The sequence below is a fragment of the Arvicanthis niloticus genome, chromosome 1 (assembly GCF_011762505.2).
Source record: "Arvicanthis niloticus isolate mArvNil1 chromosome 1, mArvNil1.pat.X, whole genome shotgun sequence".
Classification (NCBI taxonomy): domain Eukaryota; kingdom Metazoa; phylum Chordata; class Mammalia; order Rodentia; family Muridae; genus Arvicanthis; species Arvicanthis niloticus.
In genome coordinates, this window is record NC_047658.1 from 31,137,962 (window position 1) to 31,163,416 (window position 25,455).

Genomic DNA, 25,455 nt, shown 5'->3' on the forward strand with positions numbered 1-25,455 from the left:
GGATCCAAATACTTCTGCTAGGTACTGGACATGCATGTAGTACAGACATACATGCAGGTAAAAACCAACATATGTAAAATAGTAGTAAAAGTTATATATATTTCTTAGTGTATAAAAGAAAGTTACATAACAGAAGAAAATTATCTGTGTATATTTATACATATATAGTTTTGAGAATTGAGACTGTATGAGAGAATGGGAGAGACAAAGACAAAGAGAATGATGTAGTACCACTAGTCTACTAATTGTCTATGGAGAAGAAAGAATTGCATGGCAAGAGGTAATAGAATTAAGACTTATATTTATTTGAATTCACTTTGTAAACTATGAATTTTGTAATATACACAGTTACTTAAAATATATTTCAAAATAGCCATCAAGATGCCTCAGCAGGTAAATGAACCTGAGACCAAGCCGTATGTTTTGCAATAAATCCTAAAACTTACACACTAGAGGAATTAAATAAAGTTTGTCCTCTGATATCTTCATGTACACTATGGCAAGTATGTGTGCCCCCTCCAGCTTTAATGAAGGAATGAATAATTAATAAAGATATTTTCAAATGTCTGTAAGAGAAACTGTTAAGATAAACATCAATTATTTTAAAAAGTATTTTGTGTGTTCATGTTTGAGTTCCTAGGCATATGTGTGTTTTGTGGTATTTTATGGAAGGAAATAGGGCTGGGATTAAGCCAGAACAACAACTGTATGTGTCATTCCAATGTATAATCTGCTTTAGAATGTTTATAAATTGTTATTGTTTACTTTTGAGACAGGGTCTCTCATTTTTCTGGAGGTCCCTGATTAAACTTGCCTGGCTGACAGAGAACCAGAGCAATCACGCTGTCTCTGATTACTAGCAATGGGAGTATAAACCTGTATAATAATAAACATCACCACCTTCAACTTTTTAATCTTGGATTTTATGATTTAAACTCAAGTAATACACACCTAAATCACTTAACCAACGACTCATTTAAAATATTTTTAAGATAACATTTAGAACACACAGCAGATTAATAATGGTACAGCATAGGCTCTTGGCCTGGTATACAGAACTTCACTGTCATTATGTCTCATGTGCCATGTTATTTATTTCATAAAGGATGTATGAGAACATCATCTATTATCAAGAACAAATAAAAAAATGGATTAAAATGTTTAAGCATGTATTGGGAAAAGAGACAAAAGTGCATAGGGAAAATATATAAATATATATGAAACATTTTTTAAAACTGGAAAAAATTCTGAAATTATCATTGTAGAAGAGAGAAGAAAATGGGATATTCTAAAAAGCCACATTTGTAACTTACTCATTTGAAAATACACAGTACAAATATAGTGATAAATAAATCTGTGTGCATTGTAATCTTCTGTGAGAAAAAGTATAAGCATAATTACATTGGATATAAAACAAACAATAACTAGTAATGTGACTAAGCAAAGAGATTCCATTACCCACCAAAGAGTTCACTTATGTGCTCAACTAACCATGGTCACAACACATTGATCACTGAACAGAATGAAAATTCTCTACATTACTTAAACATAATCAGAAATTTTAATTCCAAAGAACGATCAATATAAAAAGTAAATGGAAAAGTGATTTCATTTAAGAATATAATCTCCAAAAAAATCCAAATCAAATTTAAATGCTTATAGATCTACAGTTAATAATGAGAATTAAATAAAGAAGAATATGTCCAAGCATGAAATAAAAGGGTTATTAATGATTGAAAATGAAATATTTTATAGCAATAAAAATTATTAAAAATATAATACACATATTTGGCAAAAGCATAGCAATTACACCTTCCAGCTGGCTTTAATTCAAATTCTTTAAAAAATATGAAAAATGGAAGGAAGACCTTCCTAACATAATACATCAAATATCTCTAAGTTAAAGTTATTATATTTAAATCTACAACCAGTCATATAAAAAAAATAACTTACCTTTTGGGAATAAGACCTAACATCCTTAGTAGAGTCCTGCTCAGCAAGACAAAACTATTAAGTGATAAATTCTATTTGCACATACAGATAAATGTCTCTTCTGTCACAAACATCTTATTGAGTCTAACAACTCACTTAGATAGCACTTTAATTATCAAGAAGCACATTAGAAATGCATCCTACACCAATCCATCTTAAAGTATTGCATGCTAAATTGTGCCCATTCATTGTTCTGTTTGTGCCTCAAACCACAGCAACCCAGGTAGAAAGTTCATTATTTTGCCTTTCAACCACTAACCCTGTTATGGTGGTGTTTTCCCTTGCTGCAGTAAGTTTAATAAACTCAACTTTGCTTGATCATAGCTCTTTAAGGTGGTCTTTTTGGAAACACAGACAAGTAGCAATGTGCTACCCATACCCACAAAGCATTGTGGTAAATGAGATTGAAATCAAGGGTGGCTAATATTTCCACAATTGCTTAAGTGCTCTGAAAGTACCAGTTTGTGGACTTTTATCAACATAACCAAAATCATTATCAATTAGATCAGGAGAAAAATCAGTATTTGCAAAATTGGTAGAAAATTCTATGAACAATGAAAAGAAGAAACATGGCCACATAAACCATGCCCCTAAAATAAAATCTAAAGAACTTTCAAATCCAAAATAAAGAACCAAAAAAGAGAGAAAAACCCAACATCACAGTGGAAATATCAACAATAATTAAATATATATTAAAAGAGACATACCTTGTCCACATAGATGAAGACATTATCATTTAAAACAAGTTTTTCCCAGATTAATTTATTAAGGTTGATGAAATTACAGTCTAAACTGTAATTTCTGCCAACAAGAAGACACATGAGACAGAAAGCACAAGAGACACACATATTCACACAACAAAAATGGAGCCATTCATGAATGAGAATACAGCACATGTGCAGGATGATATTACAGAGAGATGGGTAATTATTGGCAAATAATTATAAGTAATGGCAAATAACTTGGCAACTGTAAGATTTCAAAATAAAATTCTTTTTATGACATAAGAATTTGACTTTTAAAAACACAAAATAATTAGGATTAACATAGGTGAAACGCTTTATGGGCTCAGAATATTTTTTTAAAAAAATGACATGAAACTCAGAAGCCATAAAAGCAAACATGGTTATACTTGGACATGTAACAATAGTACATATTCTGATAACAAAACAAAGTTTAAAAGTGTGACAAACATGTAATGTTTGACAATTCAAAATCTTATGTATTTCCAATAGTAAAAGATCTTTAAATAGACTAAATATTCAATATACTCCCAAGTTTTGACATAAATAAAAAATTAAAATAATACACATGGCTAATAAACATGAAAATGATCAAACTCAAAATAAAATAAATACAGTTCAGAACAACAGTTTGGGCTAATACACTGAAAAGGATTTCAGTCATTTGTAAAATTCGCCATAATAGTATTTTGAAGAATTGGCTCTGAGGAGAAACTCTTCAAGAATATCATTTAAAAAGTCATAATTTTAAAAACTTGAAGTATTAATATACTTAATTTCAATAATTTAAGTTCTAGGTAAATTTACTCTGTTAGAGTAGATGAATGCAGAAAGATAAATATATATATATATAAGTCCATCATACAAAAAATGGCACCTATGTAAATGCCAATGTATAAGCAATGTTTAAAATGTTTAATTCTATTTCACTTAGGAAACAGTCATATAGTCATTCAACAAATGACATAAATATGAATATAGTACTGAAATAGTAAAAGCTCATCAAAAAGACTCAAACAAAAGTAGCAAATTGTATAACAATATGGCCATATAATAGTATAAGTCCCCCCCACCAGACAGTAGTGTTAATGCTTGTATATTTATTGCTTAAAAGCATTTATACCCTTCCCTTAACAGAGAGAAACCATATGGATAATCTTCAAAAAAGGAGGCACATAATTTATGGATTAATCATATAAGTATGCATTCAGGTTTGCTTAATCATGGATTTTCTTTTTAATATTTAAAATCATTAATATCTATATTCATAGGAGCACTATTTACTTCCACCATTTTGAGCTTCTTGTACAGTATTATTTCATCTATTAAACTCCTGGGACTGAGTCAAGTGGCAGCAAGGGAAACAGTCACCATGCCCAAATTATAGTTTCATCGATGATATCCCAAAATGAGCATTTCTCACGTAAGCGTTTCTTATCTGCAGGTGGTGTCTGCTGCTATACAGGAAAGAGACATCAGTATGTATAATGAAGATTGTTCTGGTGAAGATTCTGGTAGAAGAAATGGCACCATCTGTAGTGATTCCAACTCATCACTGTAGATATTATCTGTCAGGACACAGAAAAAAGGTAGAGTCTAGGAACACATTTCCTAACAAGGAAGAGGGAGGAAAAATACTATACTATACAAAAGGAGTGTTGTATTGCTGTGAAGAACCAAGTAGTATTTTTTTACAGTGGGAGAATGCTATAAGAAGAATTTAATATGCTATGCTAAAGAGAGATTATAAGGCAGTAGTACTAAGAAATATGTGTACTATACAGGGTTGCCTCAAGAAATTTTAGAGGGAAACATTATTAACATCTGTGATACAGACAATCTTGTGATATGGTTACAATGAATATGGCTGCCATCTGCACTTGTCCTAAGAAATAAACATAATGGACTACTTTCCTGAACGATTTTTAATACAGAACAATATCGATACTCTCATGTGGCTGTTATTGATCACTTTTATGGAAGTATAAAATATAAAAGAGCAAATTTGGCAAAAAATACTTTAGAAACTATAAAGTTGAAAGAGAAAAAAAGTGCTAGGAAATTTAACATTAGAGCCAAGATTTGTGCTGAAACTGATGAAAAAATCAAGGAGAAAGCTGAATCAAAATGGACTGAAAATAAAAGATGCCCTTAGGACATGACAACAAGCAAATTAATTTCTAACTTGTGAAAGAAAAAGGCTTAGCAATTTTCTGATACTAAAGAATAAACAACAAATGAAAGTGGATGCAAATGTAATTCAAAAGGTCCATGCTTCTTTCTAAGTGGACATTTAAACTTGGAAATGTCACCTATTGGTAATTGTTTTAGAACTAAAAAGTATAAACAAGTAAAGAGATTGTAGATTTTTTTCTATTTGGTTAAGAAGACCTTGTGAGGCCAGGCAATATGTGGTAGGGAAAATCCTACATGAAGGACACAAGCAGAAAAGAAGCCTTAAGAAACAATCGCAGAAAGCTTCAAAAATGAACCCTGAATTGTGTTGGGCACACCAAGGTATTATACATTTGAAAGCTTTGGGATATCTGTCAAATAGAACTGAATACATGTAATGTAACTAGCATGAGAAACTCATGTTGAAGGCAAGAAATCTGGATATTTAGGGACATCTGAGACTTCTAACATTAGACATGATGTTATAGGATTTTGAATCTGCCCTACTGGGTTTTGGTTTTGCTTTGTTTCATTATTTCTTCATTTTGCTCTGATTTATCCCTTTTCTCGTGGCAATGTATTGTTTATGACAGTCTGAGTTCAATGTATATAATATGCTTTTTTTATTTTATAGATGGTTGTAAATAAAAGATTGCCTTGAAACTCAGAAGAGACTTGGGCCTTTAAATGGTGTCAAGAATAAAATATTAGGGAAAAACCTATAACTTGAACTGAACGCATTTTTCATCATAATATGACCATGAAACTATACAAGGGCCAGGGATTGTATTGTGTGCCTTTAATAAGAATGGACACCATAGTATCCTCAGTGTCAATACTTGTTCACCAGATAGTAAACTCTTGGGAAAGTACTAGAAGTGACAATGTTGGAGAATGTGTAACACTCTCAGTAGCCATTGTAGTTTCAAATGATTCATGTTCTTTCCATTGTTCTTTCTGTCTCCTACTTGTGTCTTAAGTTGTGAGATTTTATATGTTCCTACTGTCATGCTTTTATGTTGCAACAATGAAGTGTAACTCGCTGGAAGAATAAGCCCAAATAAGTCTTTTCATCTATTAATAAATTTTCTTGGTAATGTTTTATTCCAGTAATAGGAAAGTTACTAATGTGCATACCTTTATAGTACAGCTTTTGGTTAATATATGGTGATGAGATCATGGTCTGAGTAGTCTTTCAGGTATATCCTGCTAGTGTGCATTACTTGAAGAGATTTTTGTAGTAGATCATTTTTCTGTATAGAAAAAAAAAAAACAAAAGGAAACACCATTTCTAATGACACAGAAAAGTGTAGATGAAATATGTAAACTTAACTGTATGTTTTTCATTTTGATTATTTTTTGAAAGCTGCTTCTTACTCCAACAACTGAAGACATAAATACCCTTTTCATTTCTACATATTTATTTTTGTGCATGTTTTTAAGTTCTTTATCTCCTAAGCCCTCCCAAAGATCAGTGGATCACCTGAGTCTCACTAAAATTATTTCTAACTTTCTTAAAAGCATTTATCTTTCACTATTTAGTAGAATAAGTTATTCAGCAAGTAACTCAATAACTTTCTCACACATTTAAAGGTCAATTAAAATTATTTAAAACTATGTAATGAGAAATATGTATGTAGTTGATATCACAAAAACTAACCTTAAAAATAAGTGATTAAATGTAATTACAATATCATTCCGTAGCTCATACAAATAATGAATGAATGTAGATCTGTTTCTCTTATACAGAAAAATTGAGTCATTAGAACTTCCCAAAGTATGAATACCCATTATGACAACAAAGGAACAATTCTCCATAGCTAACCACATCCATCTAAACCTGGATTAGGGTTTTATGTCATCTGGATGCAACCAAATACTTAAGTACAAGTGCTATCAACTCATATATATCCCCAGACTCTTTACTTAAATATGTAGGTTATTGCCCATATAGCCATCAAACTGCCAGAAGTACAACATATTATAGTTCTCCTGTGTAGATTTAAAGTGAAATATCTGCTAAATTTGTCTGTGAATGTAGAAAATGCACAGAGTGCCTGGACTCTCCATCTATATTTTACTTAATGTGCCAGTCATCCCTTTTTACAGAATTGATTTCACAATCATTTGTCTAGAATTTTCAACATTATACATTATAGAAATCACTGACTTTGTGTGTGTGTGTGTGTGTCTCTGTGTGTGTGTGTGTATACACATATGCAGGAGGATGCATTTTTTAAATTTTGGTTTGGTTTTGATCATAGTTTTTGTTTGTTTTTAAAGAACCTTCTGAAAAGGGCTATCAACTAATCACTGTAGAGCACATTGATTTGAAACCTACTGAACAGGAACAATCAGTCATGGAGGCCATTCTCACACATCAGTGACCTAACTTTTTTTATGGCTAGCACAGACAATATTTCCAAGATTATTATGTAATACTTATAAGGATAACATAATTTCATTTACTTAAAAATAAATTTTTTATCAACTTAAGAATTTTCATCTGTCCATGAAGATATAATATCAAAATATATTCCTGGTATTTGACCTAATTTCATCTCTTGTGTTGAGAAAATAATCTTTCATATAAGTCCTAGTATGCTCTTCTTGCTAATTTATGGCAACAGAATAAATATATAAAAAGATGAGACAAATAGAAACATGTGTTTTACCTTGCTACCTACAGAATGGAAAGGTTCATATGTGCCTCCAATGTTAACACATCTACAATGTTCTTCAACAGTTAGTATTCTTTTCTATATAACTCGTCATATCAAATATTTTCTAACAAGATGTGGCAGGTAAATTAATTGGAATCATTGAAAGAATAGTAAAGATTCCATTGACAACAATACACAGCAATATCTGTATTTATAATGACCAAATCGAGGTGTATTAAAATTTAAGTCTTAAATGATTCATTAATGGGATGTGGCTACAATTACAAAAAAACTATTATAGAACAATAAATAAAAATTATCTAAATATTGACCATGATATTGAAGTTTCGTGAGCTTGACAAGCTTCCAATTTGTAGAGGATACAAAAGACTATGCTACATGACATTCTACACAAAGTATTCACAGCTTTCAGGCAAAGTATACACAGAATAAAATATGGATGTGTGGCTAGAAGAGAAGAGACTGATCCCTCTTACCATGACTCAACTGTCTATTATAAAGATGTTCTCTAGCCATCCTTCTGAGGTCTCGGAATTGTTCAGGCAACCTACATCTCAGAGAGCCAAGCTTTTGTAAATCATAACAGTGAGAAAGAACATCTGCATCAGTCTTCATGCAAAGTTACCATATAAAGTATCTTCAGGAAGAATGAAATATCCTAAAATTACAGAAAAGAAGGAAATTGCAGCTTTGTTGAATTTATCATATCAGTAATAGCTACAGTATCTGAATTAGCAAAGGATAAGCAGTAGCAAGTACATCCCTGAATACTTAATGCAGTAATAAGATTAACATGAGGAAACTGTTACAAAGAGTGAGAGTTACCTCTAGAGTTTATCATTGTGTTCTTTCTCAGAAAAAAAGAAGATGGTTCTAGCGAGAAATGTCAGCAACTATTTTCCCAGATTTGATCAGAAACAAAAGAGGTCTTATGGAAGTTGAGAATGAACATGTTTTAAATCAAAATTTAACACAATAGTATTGCTAAAACTCCAAGGAGATTTATTTTTGTCAGTCCACAAAGTTAGTAATTATATTTATAAATGTGATCTTGATACTAACATATCTGGAGACAAATGGCCATGTTATATACTTTATGGCCAGCCCCATACCTGCCTTGTACAGGCAACATTCATCATTAAAGAAGTATTGAAGTATTCTGAAAAAAATCAGTATTTTCAGACAGGCTGCATACCTTTTGCTGATTTTCATTGAGCCTTGAAATTTGCAGCTATCCTTAGTATGTTCTTTATCATTTCTCCATAGTTCTAAGTGATGAATTTCTGTTGAGCTGCATAATAAAGAAAGAATGAGGAAAGATGTATATCACTTACATTTATTGTTCTAATTGCCTAGGACTCTCAATATTGTTGACATAATCTGGAGCATACCCTAATATATTAGTTGAAGCCATTTGCTATGTTACATAGTTGAAGTTCTCTTCATTTCTTTGTGCTTGTGTTTCTCTTCTATTTAGAGGGACCAGGTTTCCCAATCATCAATAACTATTTGGTATCGCACATAGCACCATAGGAACACAAGATGGAAGAACTAAACAAACAGCACTGAAAGAGCTCTGATACTTTGACTGCTACTAAAAAGTGCATTCTATGAATGTTTGTTATAAAACATAAAGCATGTTAGACATGAAGATTGTATATGACTATATTAGTTAAACTTCTGTTACTGTGATAAAATATCATGGCCAAAACCAACATAAAGAATAAGAAGTTTATTTTGGCTTGTGGTTCAGGAGACAATAGGTAAGACATGTTATTAGGCACTTGGAGCAAGTATCTGAGAGATCATATCCTCATCTCCAAACATAATTTATAGAAATCACAGTGGATGAATGGAAAGTTTGCAAATTCTCAAATCCCACCTAAAGCAGGAATCCACATCAAATGTTCTATATCCTCCCCAAACAGCACCATCAAGGTGAAGACCAAGTAGTCAAATATATGAATCCCTCACTAGATACTGCTTCTTCGAATATTTACTATGGCTAATTTTTGTCAAATGAATGGTATCTGAATTACCTGAAATACAATATTAATAAGGAAACAATATACCATCCACTAAACAGTCATAAGCCTGAGACAAATTATGACTAGAAATAGGCCCCCCAAAAGTTCATAAATAGAATAAAAACACATTCAATAGGTAACAACCTCCCTTATATTAAATATTGTGTTTATTAGATAAATATTTTTAAGTCATATTACAAGCCATTATTGATATCTTTTAAAATAAATGAAACAGTAAAAAATTATAACTGTGCATATGATGTTATATAATGAAAAATTTAAATAATAGAGGCAAATAATCATAACAAAATAAAACCCTAGTGGATGGGATTAATACCTATACTAATTAGCTATTCAAGTTTAATGACAGTTTGATGGACTCTATATGGGAACTGTGAATGAGGCTGATGTTAACACAAGTCTTCAGTAAATCTTCCCCATACTAATTTCATTGGCTGTAAAAGTATCATGAAAACTGAACTTGCTGAATATGTGGTAGATATAGTTTAACATTTTACAATGATCCCATACTGCTTTTCATAATGAGTATATTAATATAAATCCCCATTGTGTAAATGCATATAAACATTCCTTACTTCCTGGTGTTTTCCGGCTACAAAAATTTTGACCATCCACTCATGTGAGTGACATGATGTCCCTTGGTGTAAAAACATGGTCTCACGTAAGGTCAGATGACCCTCTCCTTCTGTCTTCTATTGTTCAGCATCTTCCTTAAATACTCTTACATTGTCAACATGTGCAGCAACAAAATTTCTTATCTTTTATCAATTTTATAATAGCCATTCAATCATATATAAAGTGGTATTTAGCTAAAGTTTTGTTTATACTGTCTTGGTAATAATTAGTTTCACAACTATTCATCTACTTACTGAATTTATATTTATCTGGGTCCTTTTTATTTAAAAATCAGGTTATTTTTCATTAGTTGAATATCTTACATATTTAGATATTCATACTTTATCAGATATGTAGTTTATACATGTTTTTATTCTATAAACTTTTATTTCACTCTCAACATTATTTATGACACTATGAAACAGCTTGTCAGATTTCGATTATGCTATTTGTATATCATTTGTTGTTCTATTTTTGTCCATGTTCACAAAGTTACATTTTCCTGTGGTTTTCTTCAAGAAATTTTACAAGTTCAAGATTACATTTAAAGTTTATTTTGTTGAGTTTATTTTCACATATAGTAAGAAATAACTGTATGACTTCACTGTACTGTATATGCATATCCACTTTCTCAACAGATTTTCTATCATATATTCTTGGAAAGTAAAATAAAGAATTCTTTTATACATTGTTGTGACATTTGTAGCTATTGCTGCACTTAGGATATTAAATTTCTTTGTAGAAATTTTTAATTCAAAATATTTCAAGGGCTAAATTTTTATCTTAAATTTAAACTACTTTAAGGCATCTATATGAAAATTTTTGTCCTATTTGCCCAAGGACAGATAACTTCCTGGGATACTGGGACTGTTCATGTAAGATAAGTAGCCAAGTGTTTTCATTTCAATAAACAAGGTTGGGTGCCCCGACTGCACAGGATATACTTGAACACACCTAGTCAGAAAGTATATAGGCAGGAAACACATTAGAATATATACTTATCCCCAATTGGATGAAGTTGGAAAGTATGTGGCCTTGTGGTTTTGATTTTATAAGCAATTAACTTACATATTTCCTGGGTATTCTCTGACAATACTGAGTATGGACCTATGTAGTGCCTATGTTTAAGTACATAAACAGTGTTTAAGAACGCTAGTTTCAATTTTGCCACAAAAACTGTAATAGTGGTGCTATTCTGGGTTGATAAGATTAGCAATACATGACTGTTCTACTTTTTTTCTTTCATATAGATCAAGGTAAAGTAGGTTTGTGTCCTGTTTTGGTTTCATATAAATTTTTAGGATATTTTTACCTACTGCTTTGATTTTTATTAGCAATAAGTTTGAAACCTGAAAAAATGGCAGAGGTGCTTATTTAACATATCAAAGCTAATCTGGCTACCAGGTTCTCCCAGGATTCTTTAGTCCCTTCTAGTTTCTGTGTATGGCTGGGATTCTACACCCTCTATCCTGAAATTTCCAGATCAGAGCCTGTGCTGCCTTTTCGATAGGAACTATTTCTTATATAATCCAGATATTTTGATTACCCATCCTTTTCTACCTTTGGTCTAGCAAATGCTATACCTGGTTCCTCTCTTTTCTCTTCCACAGCCATGTTTGTGCACATGGCCCAGTTCATTCTGGTCATGTTGACTCTGGAGTCTCCCAGACATCTCTTTTCATGTTTCTATCTATTTTCTACCTTTTAACTATAATTAACTATTTCCTCTACCACACCTAGGAGCAGTCATGACCTTTATTTTCTTTAGTTTATATGTATGTGTGTCTGTATGTATGTATGTATGTATGTATATATTAGTTTTCATCAAATTATTGATTTAGTTACTAATAATGTACATCACTTTAGTGAAACTTTTTTATATAAGCAGGGAAAAAATTACTCTATATCAAAAAATTGTGCTGAGAAACTGATAACCCTGGTTGTCAAAATGTTTAGTACAAATATATTTTTAAAATTTGAATCACTAGGCAGAGCTCTAGGAACCAGTAGAAGAGGGAACAAAGAACTGTCAGAGCCAGAGGGGTCAAGGACACTTTTAGATCAGAGCCCACAGAATCAACTACACAGTTCTCCAATGGGGAACAAAACCTAAAGTGACAAATACAGAGCCTATATAGATCTGAGGTAGTTCCTCTGTATATTTGTTATGATTGTATAGCTTGGTATCCTTGTGGGACTCCTAACAGTGGGAATGAGCCATATCTCTGATTTTGATTTTTTTGCCTCTTCTTGGGACACATTTTCTCTGATTGTATTGCCTTATACAGCCTTGATATAAATGATTCTGCCTAATCTTATTAAAACTTGTGAAGTCTCTGTGTTCAGTAGGTATCTCTGGAAGACCTGCTCTTTCCTGAAAGAGAGATTTAGGGTGTGAGGTAAAGTTGGGGTGGAACTAGGATGAATAGAGGGAGAGGAAACAAACGTAATTTATGAGAAATAACAAAAAAAGAAATTAGGAAAAGATGGCGAAGCCCTAATGAGGAAACCACCATTGAAATTAACATTTTATTTTTTAATTTAGTTTGAAGAAAGACTGACACACACCCAAATGTAGCTAACAGAGAATACATGAGAAAAAAACATGTAAGTTGACGTTGTCTTATGTAGAGCTATATGGAAAATGGAACAAGAAGAAGAGTATCCTGTGCACTTGGTAAGTAGCAAATGATTTTGATACTAGTGCTAGTTATGGTTATTTGTTGAAGGCCGTGTTTGCAGGAAGTATGTTTGTCAGGGATAGGGTCTAGGTGAGATAGGCATTGGCCCAGAGTTGATTTTACCTAGGAGTTGACAATGAATTATGGGCCTGGAGAATTCCAAATGGGCATTTGCCTGCAGCTTACAAGAGTTGCTCCAGGCAGGAGGAGCTGAGTTTTCAAATAGTATGTTAGAAAAAATTTTGGCAGAAATAAATTCATACTGTCCATGGTTCCCACAAGAAGGAACTTTGAATAAGAAAACCTAGAAAACAGTTGGACAAGTTTTAAGAACCACCAAGGCAGATCCTAACACCCTCTGCCTTTGGGAGCTTGTAAAAGATGCTATTGATAATCAAATAGATAAAGAGACCTTGGAGGTGTTAGACACTGCCCAGTCACAGCTTGAAGAATTCCAAGAATGCCTATTAGAGAGCCCTTCTACAAGAAAGGGCACTCTCAACTCTAAATCAGAGAAGTGTAGACCTAATAAATCTCCTACAGCTCAGAAAAAAGAAATTGGAGATTCAGATGATGAATCAGATCTAGAGGAAGAAGCTGATTTAAAGGAAAGGGCTTCCAAACATCACCAGGATTGCCCCCCCCCCCCCGCCATATGCACCTTCTGTTCCACCTATGGTCCTTGATGCAGCAGAAGCTGCCCAGATGGACATGAAGGTATATAAATTAGAGATGGAAATTAACCTGCAGAAATTGACTAACAAGCTACAGGAGTTAAAGTGTCAGTCAGGTGCGAAAAGGAGTGATGATTCTGAGATATGTCAATCACTGTTAGAAAGAGCTGTGAATCAAGCCCATAGGTATGGGCAAGATACATCTGATGTGTTAGCATTTCCTGTAGTTGATGTAATTGATCAGCAGAACAGAAGAACTAGACAATATCAGGCATTGGAGTTTAAAGTGATAAAAGAATTGAAATTTTCAGTTTCTCAATATGAGCCTACGGTCTTTACACAAGCTTTATTGGATACTGTGGTAGAATCAAATTTAACACCCCAAGATTGGAAAACTTTATGTAAGGCTACTTTGTCAGGAGGATATTACTTGCTTTGGAGCTCAGAAAGGCATGAAACTAGTAAGTAAACTTCCATGATGAATGCTCAGGCAGGTAATCCAGACTGGGACCTAAACATGCTTCTAGGTGAGGGTCAATATGAAGGTTGAGCTGCCTGCAGGTGTGTATGCACAGATTGCAATGGCTGCTCCATGAACTTGGAATCAATTACCTACTAAAGGGGATCTTAGTGGGAGTTTATCCAGCATCAAGCAAGGTCCTGATGACTTATTTCAGGACTTTGTAGACAGGCTGCTAAAGGCAGCTGGTAAAATTTTCAGGGATGCTCAGTTAGGAAATCCTTTTGTTACACAATTGGCTTATGAGAATGCTAATGTAGCTTGTCAGGGTGGTTATCAGGCCTTACAAAGCAAAGACAGATTTTCATGGATACATTCATCTGTGAGCTGAGATTGGGCCCTCTTACAATCAGGGTCTGGCTATGGCTGCTGCTTTTCAAGGAACTACATGAAATGCTTGCACAAAACCATAAAGAAAAAAGATGTTTTAAATGTGGAGATTCAGGTCATTTTAAAAATAAATGTCCCAAGAGAAAATGTGCCAGCAATCAATCAGTTTGCACAATGGAAATTTGTCCATAGTGTAAGAAAGGTTATCATTTGTCAAAGGAGTGCAAGTCTAAAACAGATAATCAAGGCCGTCCCTTGACAGGAAACGAGTTTTGGGGCCAGCCCGAGGCCCTCAAGAATTCACAGCCAACAGCTTATGGGGCCATGAAGCTGTGGCCAAACCAGGAAAATCCATTTTAGAACTTATTAGAACAACTCCAGAAAGTGCAGAACGGGACCTCATTTCCACTACTTATAAGGTGCTGAAACCAGAGATGGGAGTTCAGATGCTTCCCACAGGAATTTTTGGGCCCTTGCCTCCAGGGACATGGGGATTACATTTGGGCTAAAGCAGCATTACCATTACCATTCCTCCAGTCCTTCCTCAATCTCTCTCTTGCTGAACCCTGACCCGCAGACCAGAGCTGCTTGGGGCAGTGTGGGCTAACATGTTAGTCCCCAAGGCTTTTGGCAGTGGGAGTTCCAACGTTGACAAAATGGTTCAAGACATTTTGGCCCCCAAATGTGGGCTAGAGTGGCTCTCAACATTTTTGGCCCTCAAATGTGGGGTAGCTTGGGCCACAAAAACATTCTATTTTGCTGTCCCAAGCTTTGGTGCCACAAATCATCTTACCTCTGCTTCAAAGTCTACAGTGCACTTGGGCTATGGGTCACACCTTTGGAGCAAGCTGACTACCTACGCTGTCCCTGTCAAGAAATTTCTCAACAACCAAAAAAGAATCTCACTAGACAAAACTGGCTACTTTTTCTAAGCCATAGTTGCTGGCAGAGTATACATAGCACAGGCCCATCTGTACAAACTCTGGCTGGAACCTAAGGAATGTAAGGCAAACAGAGTGGTTGGCCAACCTGTGTATGACACTGAGAGGACCTGGGTGACCAAAGGTGCCAGACCTCAGTCCCTATGAGAGTAGCAGTAATGAGTTTTCACTCACTTTGTTCAGATTTTCCAAAGAATGTTTGATTGGGAATCATCAGAGATCCCAGCACAATGGAGTGCCTTGTACAAAGCAGAACTGGGTAGACTGGAGTGATCAGGTTTTGGGGAGAACAAGGAATTGTAAGACATTACTCATCCATTACCAGAGAGAATGGGCCTAAGTTCCAAACCTGGGAGTACCAAGAGGCCATAAACATGCTGCATGTCCTGAATGGACAGGAAACACAAATGGCAGCTCCTCCAAGTTCCAACAAGACCTGAGCACCTTGAGTCCTTGGGCCATTCCTGAGTTCCTTACCTTTGACCACTGGCACTCTAAGAAGATTCCGGAACACCAAACCAATTCACTGGAATCACAGTAAGCCACTGAATAACCTCATACAATGTTGTGTGGCCATTTCCACACAAAGCCACCCACGACCCATGCTGGACAATGAATGTGACCCTGAGAATACAGCAAAGAGCACACACAGCCATTTCAGAGACCCATTGAAACAAGAATAGATGTTGAGCTTGGTGTTTATTTTGGCATGGTCGGACCACACAGGTGCCCTCAACTCTCCTGTTCTTGCCGACTTCTGGGCCCTGCCCTTCTAGATCGGGAATTCTTTTCCACTCAAGGCTTGGCTGGAGACAAAACATGCCCTTTGCTATCAAGTGTATCCTGGGCATTTGCTTAACTCCATGACCTTCAGGATGATATCTGAGCTGCTCTAGAGGGACACAGCACATTCCAGGAGCTCCAAAATGTCAACATGTTCCACCAACACCCAGGACAAACTTGCCAAAAGAGTGAGGGTAATTTTCAATGCACCATACAACAACAAGAACAAAAACAATAAGGAAAATTTAAGGTCCTCTTGGCTAACGCAAGGGAGAATGAGGAGTAAGCTATGGACAACATCACCAGCAAAAGCCTGCCTCTGTATGTATCCCTGCACACCACTTGAGCATCTTCCACCATGGCACAAAGCTACATGCTTCCATACTACAGGGTCAAAGCATGAAACAGAATTTGACCTCCTCTAAAGGTTCTGATAACCAGCATATGAGTAGCAGGCTTACTTGGACCCTAAGCACCACCAGATTTGCTTTGTCTCTCTGTATTGGGGTCTCTGGTTCTCGGATACTCTCTTTTTTTCTGCCTTCCTCTCTGTCTCTACCTTTGTTTCTCTCTCTTTCTCTCTCCTTCTCCCTCTTCCACTACCTCCCTCCTCTCTCTCTCTCTCTCTCTCTCTCTCTCTCTCTCTCTCTCTCTCTCTCTCTCTCTCTCTCTCCCTCTCTCTCTCTCTCTTCTTTTGGTCGGTCTTTTTCCTCAACTCTATCTCAGACTGTTGCCTGTACCTTCCTCTACCATATTCTGTTCTTTTCCCAACCAAGTACCCCAGGAATTCTTCAGGCTGAACAAGACACAGATTCTTCTTAGTAACCAACTTATCACATTACTGTCACACACTTCCTGAGACATGCTAAGATATCTGGCCACATTGAATCTGCAGCCACCTTTCCGTAGCCAGTCTGTGGAGCAACACCACAGGGTTGTTCACGCCAAAGCATCTGGGTAGCCTGAACAAACTTTCAGGCATTGCATTAACCTCTGGTGTTCTCAGGAATTTATGAAGATCAAACAAGCTCACTGGTGCTTTGGTCAACCATTGTTAAACTGCATTCTATGTGGTGGGGCCATTTTCCCACAGGTAAGTCACCCATGGACCATGCTGGACAATGTATGCAACCCTGGGAAAACAGCAGAGAGCACATGCCACCATTACACTGGGACCCATGCAAACCAAGATGGATGATGGGCTTGGTGTTTATTTTGGCATGGTCAGACAATACAGATGCCCTCAACACTCATGCTCTTGCCAATCTCTGGACTCTGCCCTTGCAGATCGGGGATGCTTTTCCACTCATGGCTTTGCAGGAGACAAAACATGCTCTTTGATCTCAAGTGCTTCTTGGGCACTCCCCTAATTCCATGGCCTTCAGGATGATATCTGAGCTGCTCTAGAGGGACACAGCAGATGCCAGGAGCTCCAACATATCAATGTGCTCCACCAGTGCCCAGCCCAAACTTCCCAAAATGATGATGGTTCTTCTCAGGTCCTCTTGCCTAATGCAAAGGAGAATGAGGTGGAAGCTCTGGCCAACATCACCAGCAAAACCCTGTGTCTCTAAGTATCTCAGCACACCACTTGAATAGCTTCTACCATGGCTCCAAAGCTACATGCTTCAATACTACAGGGTCCTAGAATGAGACAGAATTTGACCTCCTCTTAAGGTTCTGATAACCAGCATAGGAGTAGCAGGCTTACTTTGTCCATAAGCACCACCAGATTTGTTTTGTCTCTCTGTATCGGGATCTCTGTCTCTCAGTCTCTTTCTTCTTCTTCTCTAACTTTCTCTCTGTCTCTACCTTTGTTTCTCTCTCTTTCTCTCTCCTTCTCCCTCTTCCACTATCTCCCGCCTCTCTCTCTCTCTCTCTCTCTCTCTCTCTCTCTCTCTCTCTCTCTCTCTTTCTCTCTCTCTGTCTCTCTCTTCTCTATGTCTGTTTTTCCCCAACTCTATCTCAGACTTTGGCCTTTCCCTTCCCCTATCAAACTCTGTTCTCTTTCCAAGCCACTGGCCCAGGAATCCAGCTTGCTGCATGAGACACAGAGTCTTCTTGGTAACCACCTGATTACATTACTGTCATACAGTCCCTGAGACATGCTAAGGCATCTGGCCACATTGGACCTGCAGCCAGCTTTCCATAGTCACTCTGTGGAGCAACACAGCAGGGTTGTTCATGTCAAAGCATCTGAGTAGGCTGAACACACTTGCATGCATTCCAGTGTACAACCCAGTGGCTTTGGTGCCACTGCTCATCCTACTTCTGCCTCACAGTCTACTCTGCACTTGGGCTGCAGGCCACACCTTGGAGCTGGCAGGACTTTCTACTCAGTCTCTGCCAAGCCATTCCTCAACAACCACTGAAGATGCCACTAGAGCAAAGGGGGCTGCTTTGTTCTAGGCCATGGTTTCTGTCAGAGTAGGCAAAGCACAGGCCCATCTGTAGAGAGTCTGGCTAGAGCCTGAGGAAGGCAAGGCCAATAGAGTGCTTGGCAAGCCTGTGTCTGAAGCCCAGAGGACCTGGGTGACCCAAGGTGCCGGACCTCAGTCCCGATGACAGAAGCGGTAGTGAGTTTTCACTCATTTTGTTCAGATTTTCCAAGGAATGTTTGACTGGGAATCATCATAGATCCAAGCACGATGGAGTGCCATGCACAGAGAGGATCTGGGTAGTCTGGAGTGCTCAGGCTTTGGGGAGAGCAAGGAATTGCAAGATATTGCCCATCCATTACCAGGGAAGAATGGGCCTAAGCCCCAAACCTGGGAGCACCAGGAGGCCCTGAGCCTGCTGCATGTCCCGAATGGACAGGGTGCAGGGATGGCAGCTCCTCCCAGCTCCACCAAGACCTGAGCACCTTGAGTCCTCGGGCCATTTCTGAGTTCCTTACCTTTGACTTCTGGCGCTCTCAGGACTTTCAGGAAGACCAAACCAGGTCACTGGAGCTTCATTCAGCCACTGTCAAACCGCATCCTATGTGGTGGGGCCATTTCCCCTCAAGGAAGACACCCATGGCCCATGCTGGACAATGTATGCGACCCTGGGAAGACAGCAGAGAGCACATGCCACCATTACACTGGGACCCATGCAAACCAGGATGGATGTTGGGCTTGCTGTTTCTTTTGGCATGGTCAGACCACACAGGCGCCCTCAACACTCCTGCTCTTGCCAACCTCTGGGCCCTGCCCTTCCACATCAGGGATGCTTTTCCTCTCAAGCCTTGCCTGGAGACAAAACATGCCCTTTGCTATCAAGTGCTTCCTGGGCACTCCCCTAACTCCATGGCCTTCAGGATGATATCTGAGCTGCTCTAGAGGGACACAGCACATGCCAGGAGCTCCAACACATCAACCTTCTCCACCAGCGCCCAGCACAACCTTGCCAAAAGAATGAGGGTACTTCTCAATCAAATATGGCAGAACAAAAATAAAACAGATAAGAACAATCTAAGGTCCTCTTGCCTAATGCAAAGGAGAATGAGGTGGAAGCTCTGGCCAACATCACCAGCAAAACCCTGTGTCTCTAAGTATCTCTGCACACCACTTGAGCATCTTCCACCATGGCTACAAAGCTACATGCTTCCATACTACAGGATCCTAGCATGAGACAGAATTTGACCTCCTCTTAAGGTTCTGATAACCAGCATAGGAGTAGCAGGCTTACTTTGTCCATAAGCACCACCAGATTTGTTTTGTCTCTCTCTATAGGGATCTCTGTCTCTCAGTCTCCTTCTTCTTCTTCTCTAACTTTCTCTCTGTCTCTACCTTTGTTTCTCTCTCTTTCTCTCTCCTTCTCCCTCTTCCACTATCTCCCTCCTCTCTCTCTCTCTCTCTCTCTCTCTCTCTCTCTCTCTCTCTCTCTCTGTCTCTCTGTCTCTCTCTTCTCTATGTCTGTTTTTCCCCAACTCTATCTCAGACTTTGGCCTTTCCCTTCCCCTATCAAACTCTGTTCTCTTTCCAAGCCACTGGCCCAGGAATCCAGCTTGCTGCATGAGACACAGAGTCTTCTTGGTAACCACCTGATTACATTACTGTCATACAGTCCCTGAGACATGCTAAGGCATCTGGCCACATTGGACCTGCAGCCAGCTTTCCATAGTCACTCTGTGGAGCAACACAGCAGGGTTGTTCATGTCAAAGCATCTGGGTAGCCTGAACACACTTGCATGCATTCCAGTGTACAACCCAGTGGCTTTGGTGCCACTGCTCATCCTACTTCTGCCTCACAGTCTACTCTGCACTTGGGCTGCAGGCCACACCTTGGAGCTGGCAGGACTTTCTACTCAGTCTCTGCCAAGCCATTCCTCAACAGCCACTGAAGATGCCACTAGAGCAAAGGGGGCTGCTTTGTTCTAGGCCATGGTTTCTGTCAGAGTAGGCAAAGCACAGGCCCATCTGTAGAGAGTCTGGCTAGAGCCTGAGGAAGGCAAGGCCAATAGAGTGCTTGGCAAGCCTGTGTCTGACGCCCAGAGGACCTGGGTGACCCAAGGTGCCGGACCTCAGTCCCGATGACAGAAGCGGTAGTGAGTTTTCACTCATTTTGTTCAGATTTTCCAAGGAATGTTTGACTGGGAATCATCATAGATCCAAGCACGATGGAGTGCCATGCACAGAGAGGATCTGGGTAGTCTGGAGTGCTCAGGCTTTGGGGAGAGCAAGGAATTGCAAGATATTGCCCATCCATTACCAGGGAAGAATGGGCCTAAGCCCCAAACCTGGGAGCACCAGGAGGCCCTGAGCCTGCTGCATGTCCCGAATGGACAGGATGCAGGGATGGCAGCTCCTCCCAGCTCCACCAAGACCTGAGCACCTTGAGTCCTCGGGCCATTTCTGAGTTCCTTACCTTTGACCTCTGGCGCTCTCAGGACTTTCAGGAAGACCAAACCAGGTCACTGGAGCTTCATTCAGCCACTGTCAAACCGCATCCTATGTGGTGGGGCCATTTCCCCTCAAGGAAGACACCCATGGCCCATGCTGGACAATGTATGCGACCCTGGGAAGACAGCAGAGAGCACATGCCGCCATTACACTGGGACCCATGCAAACCAGGTTGGATGATGAGCTTGCTGTTTCTTTTGGCATGGTCAGACCACACAGACGCCCTCAACACTCCTGCTCTTGCCAACCTCTGGGCCCTGCCCTTCCACATCAGGGATGCTTTTCCTCTCAAGCCTTGCCTGGAGACAAAACATGCCCTTTGCTATCAAGTGCTTCCTGGGCACTCCCCTAACTCCATGGCCTTCAGGATGATATCTGAGCTGCTCTAGAGGGACACAGCACATGCCAGGAGCTCCAACACATCAACCTTCTCCACCAGCGCCCAGCACAACCTTGCCAAAAGAATGAGGGTACTTCTCAATCAAATATGGCAGAACAAAAATAAAACGGATAAGAACAATCTCAGGTCCTCTTGCCTAATGCAAAGGAGAATGAGGTGGAATCTCTGGCCAACATCACCAGCAAAACCCTGTGTCTCTAAGTATCTCTGCACACCACTTGAGCATCTTCCACCATGGCTACAAAGCTACATGCTTCCATACTACAGGGTCCTAGCATGAGACAGAATTTGACCTCCTCTGAAGGTTCTGATAACCAGCATAGGAGTAGTAGGCTTACTTTGTCCATAAGCACCACCAGATTTGTTTTGTCTCTCTGTATCGGGATCTCTGTCTCTCAGTCTCTTTCTTCTTCTTCTCTAAATTTCTCTCTGTCTCTACCTTTGTTTCTCTCTCTTTCTCTCTCCTTCTCCCTCTTCCACTATCTCCCTCCTCTCTCTCTCTCTCTCTCTCTCTCTCTCTCTCTCTCTCTCTCTCTCTCTCTCTGTCTCTCTCTCTATGTCTGTTTTTCCCCAACTCTATCTCAGACTTTGGCCTTTCCCTTCCCCTATCAAACTCTGTTCTCTTTCCAAGCCACTGGCCCAGGAATCCAGCTTGCTGCATGAGACACAGAGTCTTCTTGGTAACCACCTGATTACATTACTGTCATACAGTCCCTGAGACATGCTAAGGCATCTGGCCACATTGGACCTGCAGCCAGCTTTCCATAGTCACTCTGTGGAGCAACACAGCAGGGTTGTTCATGTCAAAGCATCTGGGTAGCCTGAACACACTTGCATGCATTCCAGTGTACAACCCAGTGGCTTTGGTGCCACTGCTCATCCTACTTCTGCCTCACAGTCTACTCTGCACTTGGGCTGCAGGCCACACCTTGGAGCTGGCAGGACTTTCTACTCAGTCTCTGCCAAGCCATTCCTCAACAACCACTGAAGATGCCACTAGAGCAAAGGGGGCTGCTTTGTTCTAGGCCATGGTTTCTGTCAGAGGAGGCAAAGCACAGGCCCATCTGTAGAGGTTCTGGCTAGAGCCTGAGGAAGGCAAGGCCAATAGAGTGCTTGGCAAGCCTGTGTCTGACGCCCAGAGGACCTGGGTGACCCAAGGTGCCGGACCTCAGTCCCGATGACAGAAGCGGTAGTGAGTTTTCACTCATTTTGTTCAGATTTTCCAAGGAATGTTTGACTGGGAATCATCATAGATCCAAGCACGATGGAGTGCCATGCACAGAGAGGATCTGGGTAGTCTGGAGTGCTCAGGCTTTGGGGAGAGCAAGGAATTGCAAGATATTGCCCATCCATTACCAGGGAAGAATGGGCCTAAGCCCCAAACCTGGGAGCACCAGGAGGCCCTGAGCCTGCTGCATGTCCCGAATGGACAGGATGCAGGGATGGCAGCTCCTCCCAGCTCCACCAAGACCTGAGCACCTTGAGTCCTCGGGCCATTTCTGAGTTCCTTACCTTTGACCTCTGGCGCTCTCAGGACTTTCAGGAAGACCAAACCAGGTCACTGGAGCTTCATTCAGCCACTGTCAAACCGCATCCTATGTGGTGGGGCCATTTCCCCTCAAGGAAGACACCCATGGCCCATGCTGGACAATGTATGCGACCCTGGGAAGACAGCAGAGAGCACATGCCACCATTACACTGGGACCCATGCAAACCAGGATGGATGATGGGCTTGCTGTTTCTTTTGGCATGGTCAGACCACACAGGCGCCCTCAACACTCCTGCTCTTGCCAACCTCTGGGCCCTGCCCTTCCACATCAGGGATGCTTTTCCTCTCAAGCCTTGCCTGGAGACAAAACATGCCCTTTGCTATCAAGTGCTTCCTGGGCACTCCCCTAACTCCATGGCCTTCAGGATGATATCTGAGCTGCTCTAGAGGGACACAGCACATGCCAGGAGCTCCAACACATCAACCTTCTCCACCAGCGCCCAGCACAACCTTGCCAAAAGAATGAGGGTACTTCTCAATCAAATATGGCAGAACAAAAATAAAACAGATAAGAACAATCTCAGGTCCTCTTGCCTAATGCAAAGGAGAATGAGGTGGAAGCTCTGGCCAACATCACCAGCAAAACCCTGTGTCTCTAAGTATCTCTGCACACCACTTGAGCATCTTCCACCATGGCTACAAAGCTACATGCTTCCATACTACAGGGTCCTAGCATGAGACAGAATTTGACCTCCTCTTAAGGTTCTGATAACCAGCATAGGAGTAGGAGGCTTACTTTGTACATAAGCACCACCAGATTTGTTTTGTCTCTCTGTATTGGGATCTCTGTCTCTCAGTCTCTTTCTTCTTCTTCTCTAACTTTCTCTCTGTCTCTACCTTTGTTTCTCTGTCTTTCTCTCTCCTTCTCCCTCTTCCACTATCTCCCTCCTCTCCCTCTCTCTCTTTCTCTCTCTCTCTCTCTCAATCTCTCTCTCTCTCTCTCTCTCTCTCTCTCTCTCTCTCTCTCTCTCTCTCTCTCTCTCTCTCTCTCTTCTCTATGTCTGTTTTTCCCCAACTCTATCTCAGACTTTGGCCTTTCCCTTCCCCTATCAAACTCTGTTCTCTTTCCAAGCCACTGTCCCAGGAATCCAGCTTGCTGCATGAGACACAGAGTCTTCTTGGTAACCACCTGATTACATTACTGTCATACAGTCCCTGAGACATGCTAAGGCATCTGGCCACATTGGACCTGCATCCAGCTATCCATAGTCACTCTGTGGAGCAACACAGCAGGGTTGTTCATGTCAAAGCATCTGGGTAGCCTGAACACACTTGCATGCATTCCAGTGTACAACCCAGTGGCTTTGGTGCCACTGCTCATCCTACTTCTGCCTCACAGTCTACTCTGCACTTGGGCTGCAGGCCACACCTTGGAGCTGGCAGGACTTTCTACTCAGTCTCTGCCAAGCCATTCCTCAACAGCCACTGAAGATGCCACTAGAGCAAAGGGGGCTGCTTTGTTCTAGGCCATGGTTTCTGTCAGAGTAGGCAAAGCACAGGCCCATCTGTAGAGAGTCTGGCTAGAGCCTGAGGAAGGCAAGGCCAATAGAGTGCTTGGCAAGCCTGTGTCTGACGCCCAGAGGACCTGGGTGACCCAAGGTGCCGGACCTCAGTCCCGATGACAGAAGCGGTAGTGAGTTTTCACTCATTTTGTTCAGATTTTCCAAGGAATGTTTGACTGGGAATCATCATAGATCCAAGCACGATGGAGTGCCATGCACAGAGAGGATCTGGGTAGTCTGGAGTGCTCAGGCTTTGGGGAGAGCAAGGAATTGCAAGATATTGCCCATCCATTACCAGGGAAGAATGGGCCTAAGCCCCAAACCTGGGAGCACCAGGAGGCCCTGAGCCTGCTGCATGTCCCGAATGGACAGGATGCAGGGATGGCAGCTCCTCCCAGCTCCACCAAGACCTGAGCACCTTGAGTCCTCGGGCCATTTCTGAGTTCCTTACCTTTGACCTCTGGCACTCTCAGGACTTTCAGGAAGACCAAACCAGGTCACTGGAGCTTCATTCAGCCACTGTCAAACCGCATCCTATGTGGTGGGGCCATTTCCCCTCAAGGAAGTCACCCATGGCCCATGCTGGACAATGTATGCGACCCTGGGAAGACAGCAGAGAGCACATGCCGCCATTACACTGGGACCCATGCAAACCAGGATGGATGATGGGCTTGCTGTTTCTTTTGGCATGGTCAGACCACACAGGCGCCCTCAACACTCCTGCTCTTGCCAACCTCTGGGCCCTGCCCTTTCCACATCAGGGATGCTTTTCCTCTCAAGCCTTGCCTGGAGACAAAACATGCCCTTTGCTATCAAGTGCTTCCTGGGCACTCCCCTAACTCCATGGCCTTCAGGATGATATCTGAGCTGCTCTAGAGGGACACAGCACATGCCAGGAGCTCCAACACATCAACCTTCTCCACCAGCGCCCAGCA

General features: G+C 40.1%; 1 long non-coding RNA gene and 5 other non-coding genes across 6 annotated transcripts; all 6 read right to left on the reverse strand.

Annotated features, from left to right (window-relative positions):
* Positions 1-2,447: 2,447 nt before the first annotated feature.
* LOC117718889 (uncharacterized) lies at positions 2,448-19,233 on the reverse strand. Its single transcript, XR_004608115.2, has 5 exons — positions 19,083-19,233; positions 8,790-8,885; positions 8,071-8,252; positions 6,048-6,163; positions 2,448-4,303 (listed from the first exon to the last, which is right to left on the reverse strand). It is a non-coding gene; the product is annotated as an uncharacterized LOC117718889 (long non-coding RNA).
* Positions 15,533-15,626, reverse strand: LOC117701217 (small nucleolar RNA SNORD116). Its single transcript, XR_004605654.1, has one exon. It is a non-coding gene; the product is annotated as a small nucleolar RNA SNORD116 (small nucleolar RNA).
* Positions 18,734-18,827, reverse strand: LOC117700609 (small nucleolar RNA SNORD116). The gene has a single exon (XR_004605520.1). It is a non-coding gene; the product is annotated as a small nucleolar RNA SNORD116 (small nucleolar RNA).
* A 1,452-nt stretch (positions 19,234-20,685) lies between the features above and the next one.
* On the reverse strand, positions 20,686-20,779 carry LOC117700615 (small nucleolar RNA SNORD116). The gene has a single exon (XR_004605524.1). It is a non-coding gene; the product is annotated as a small nucleolar RNA SNORD116 (small nucleolar RNA).
* Positions 20,780-22,632: 1,853 nt separating this feature from the next.
* LOC117700623 (small nucleolar RNA SNORD116) lies at positions 22,633-22,726 on the reverse strand. Its single transcript, XR_004605527.1, has one exon. It is a non-coding gene; the product is annotated as a small nucleolar RNA SNORD116 (small nucleolar RNA).
* A 1,896-nt stretch (positions 22,727-24,622) lies between these two features.
* LOC117700634 (small nucleolar RNA SNORD116) lies at positions 24,623-24,716 on the reverse strand. Its single transcript, XR_004605536.1, has one exon. It is a non-coding gene; the product is annotated as a small nucleolar RNA SNORD116 (small nucleolar RNA).
* Between the last annotated feature and the right edge of the window lie 739 nt (positions 24,717-25,455).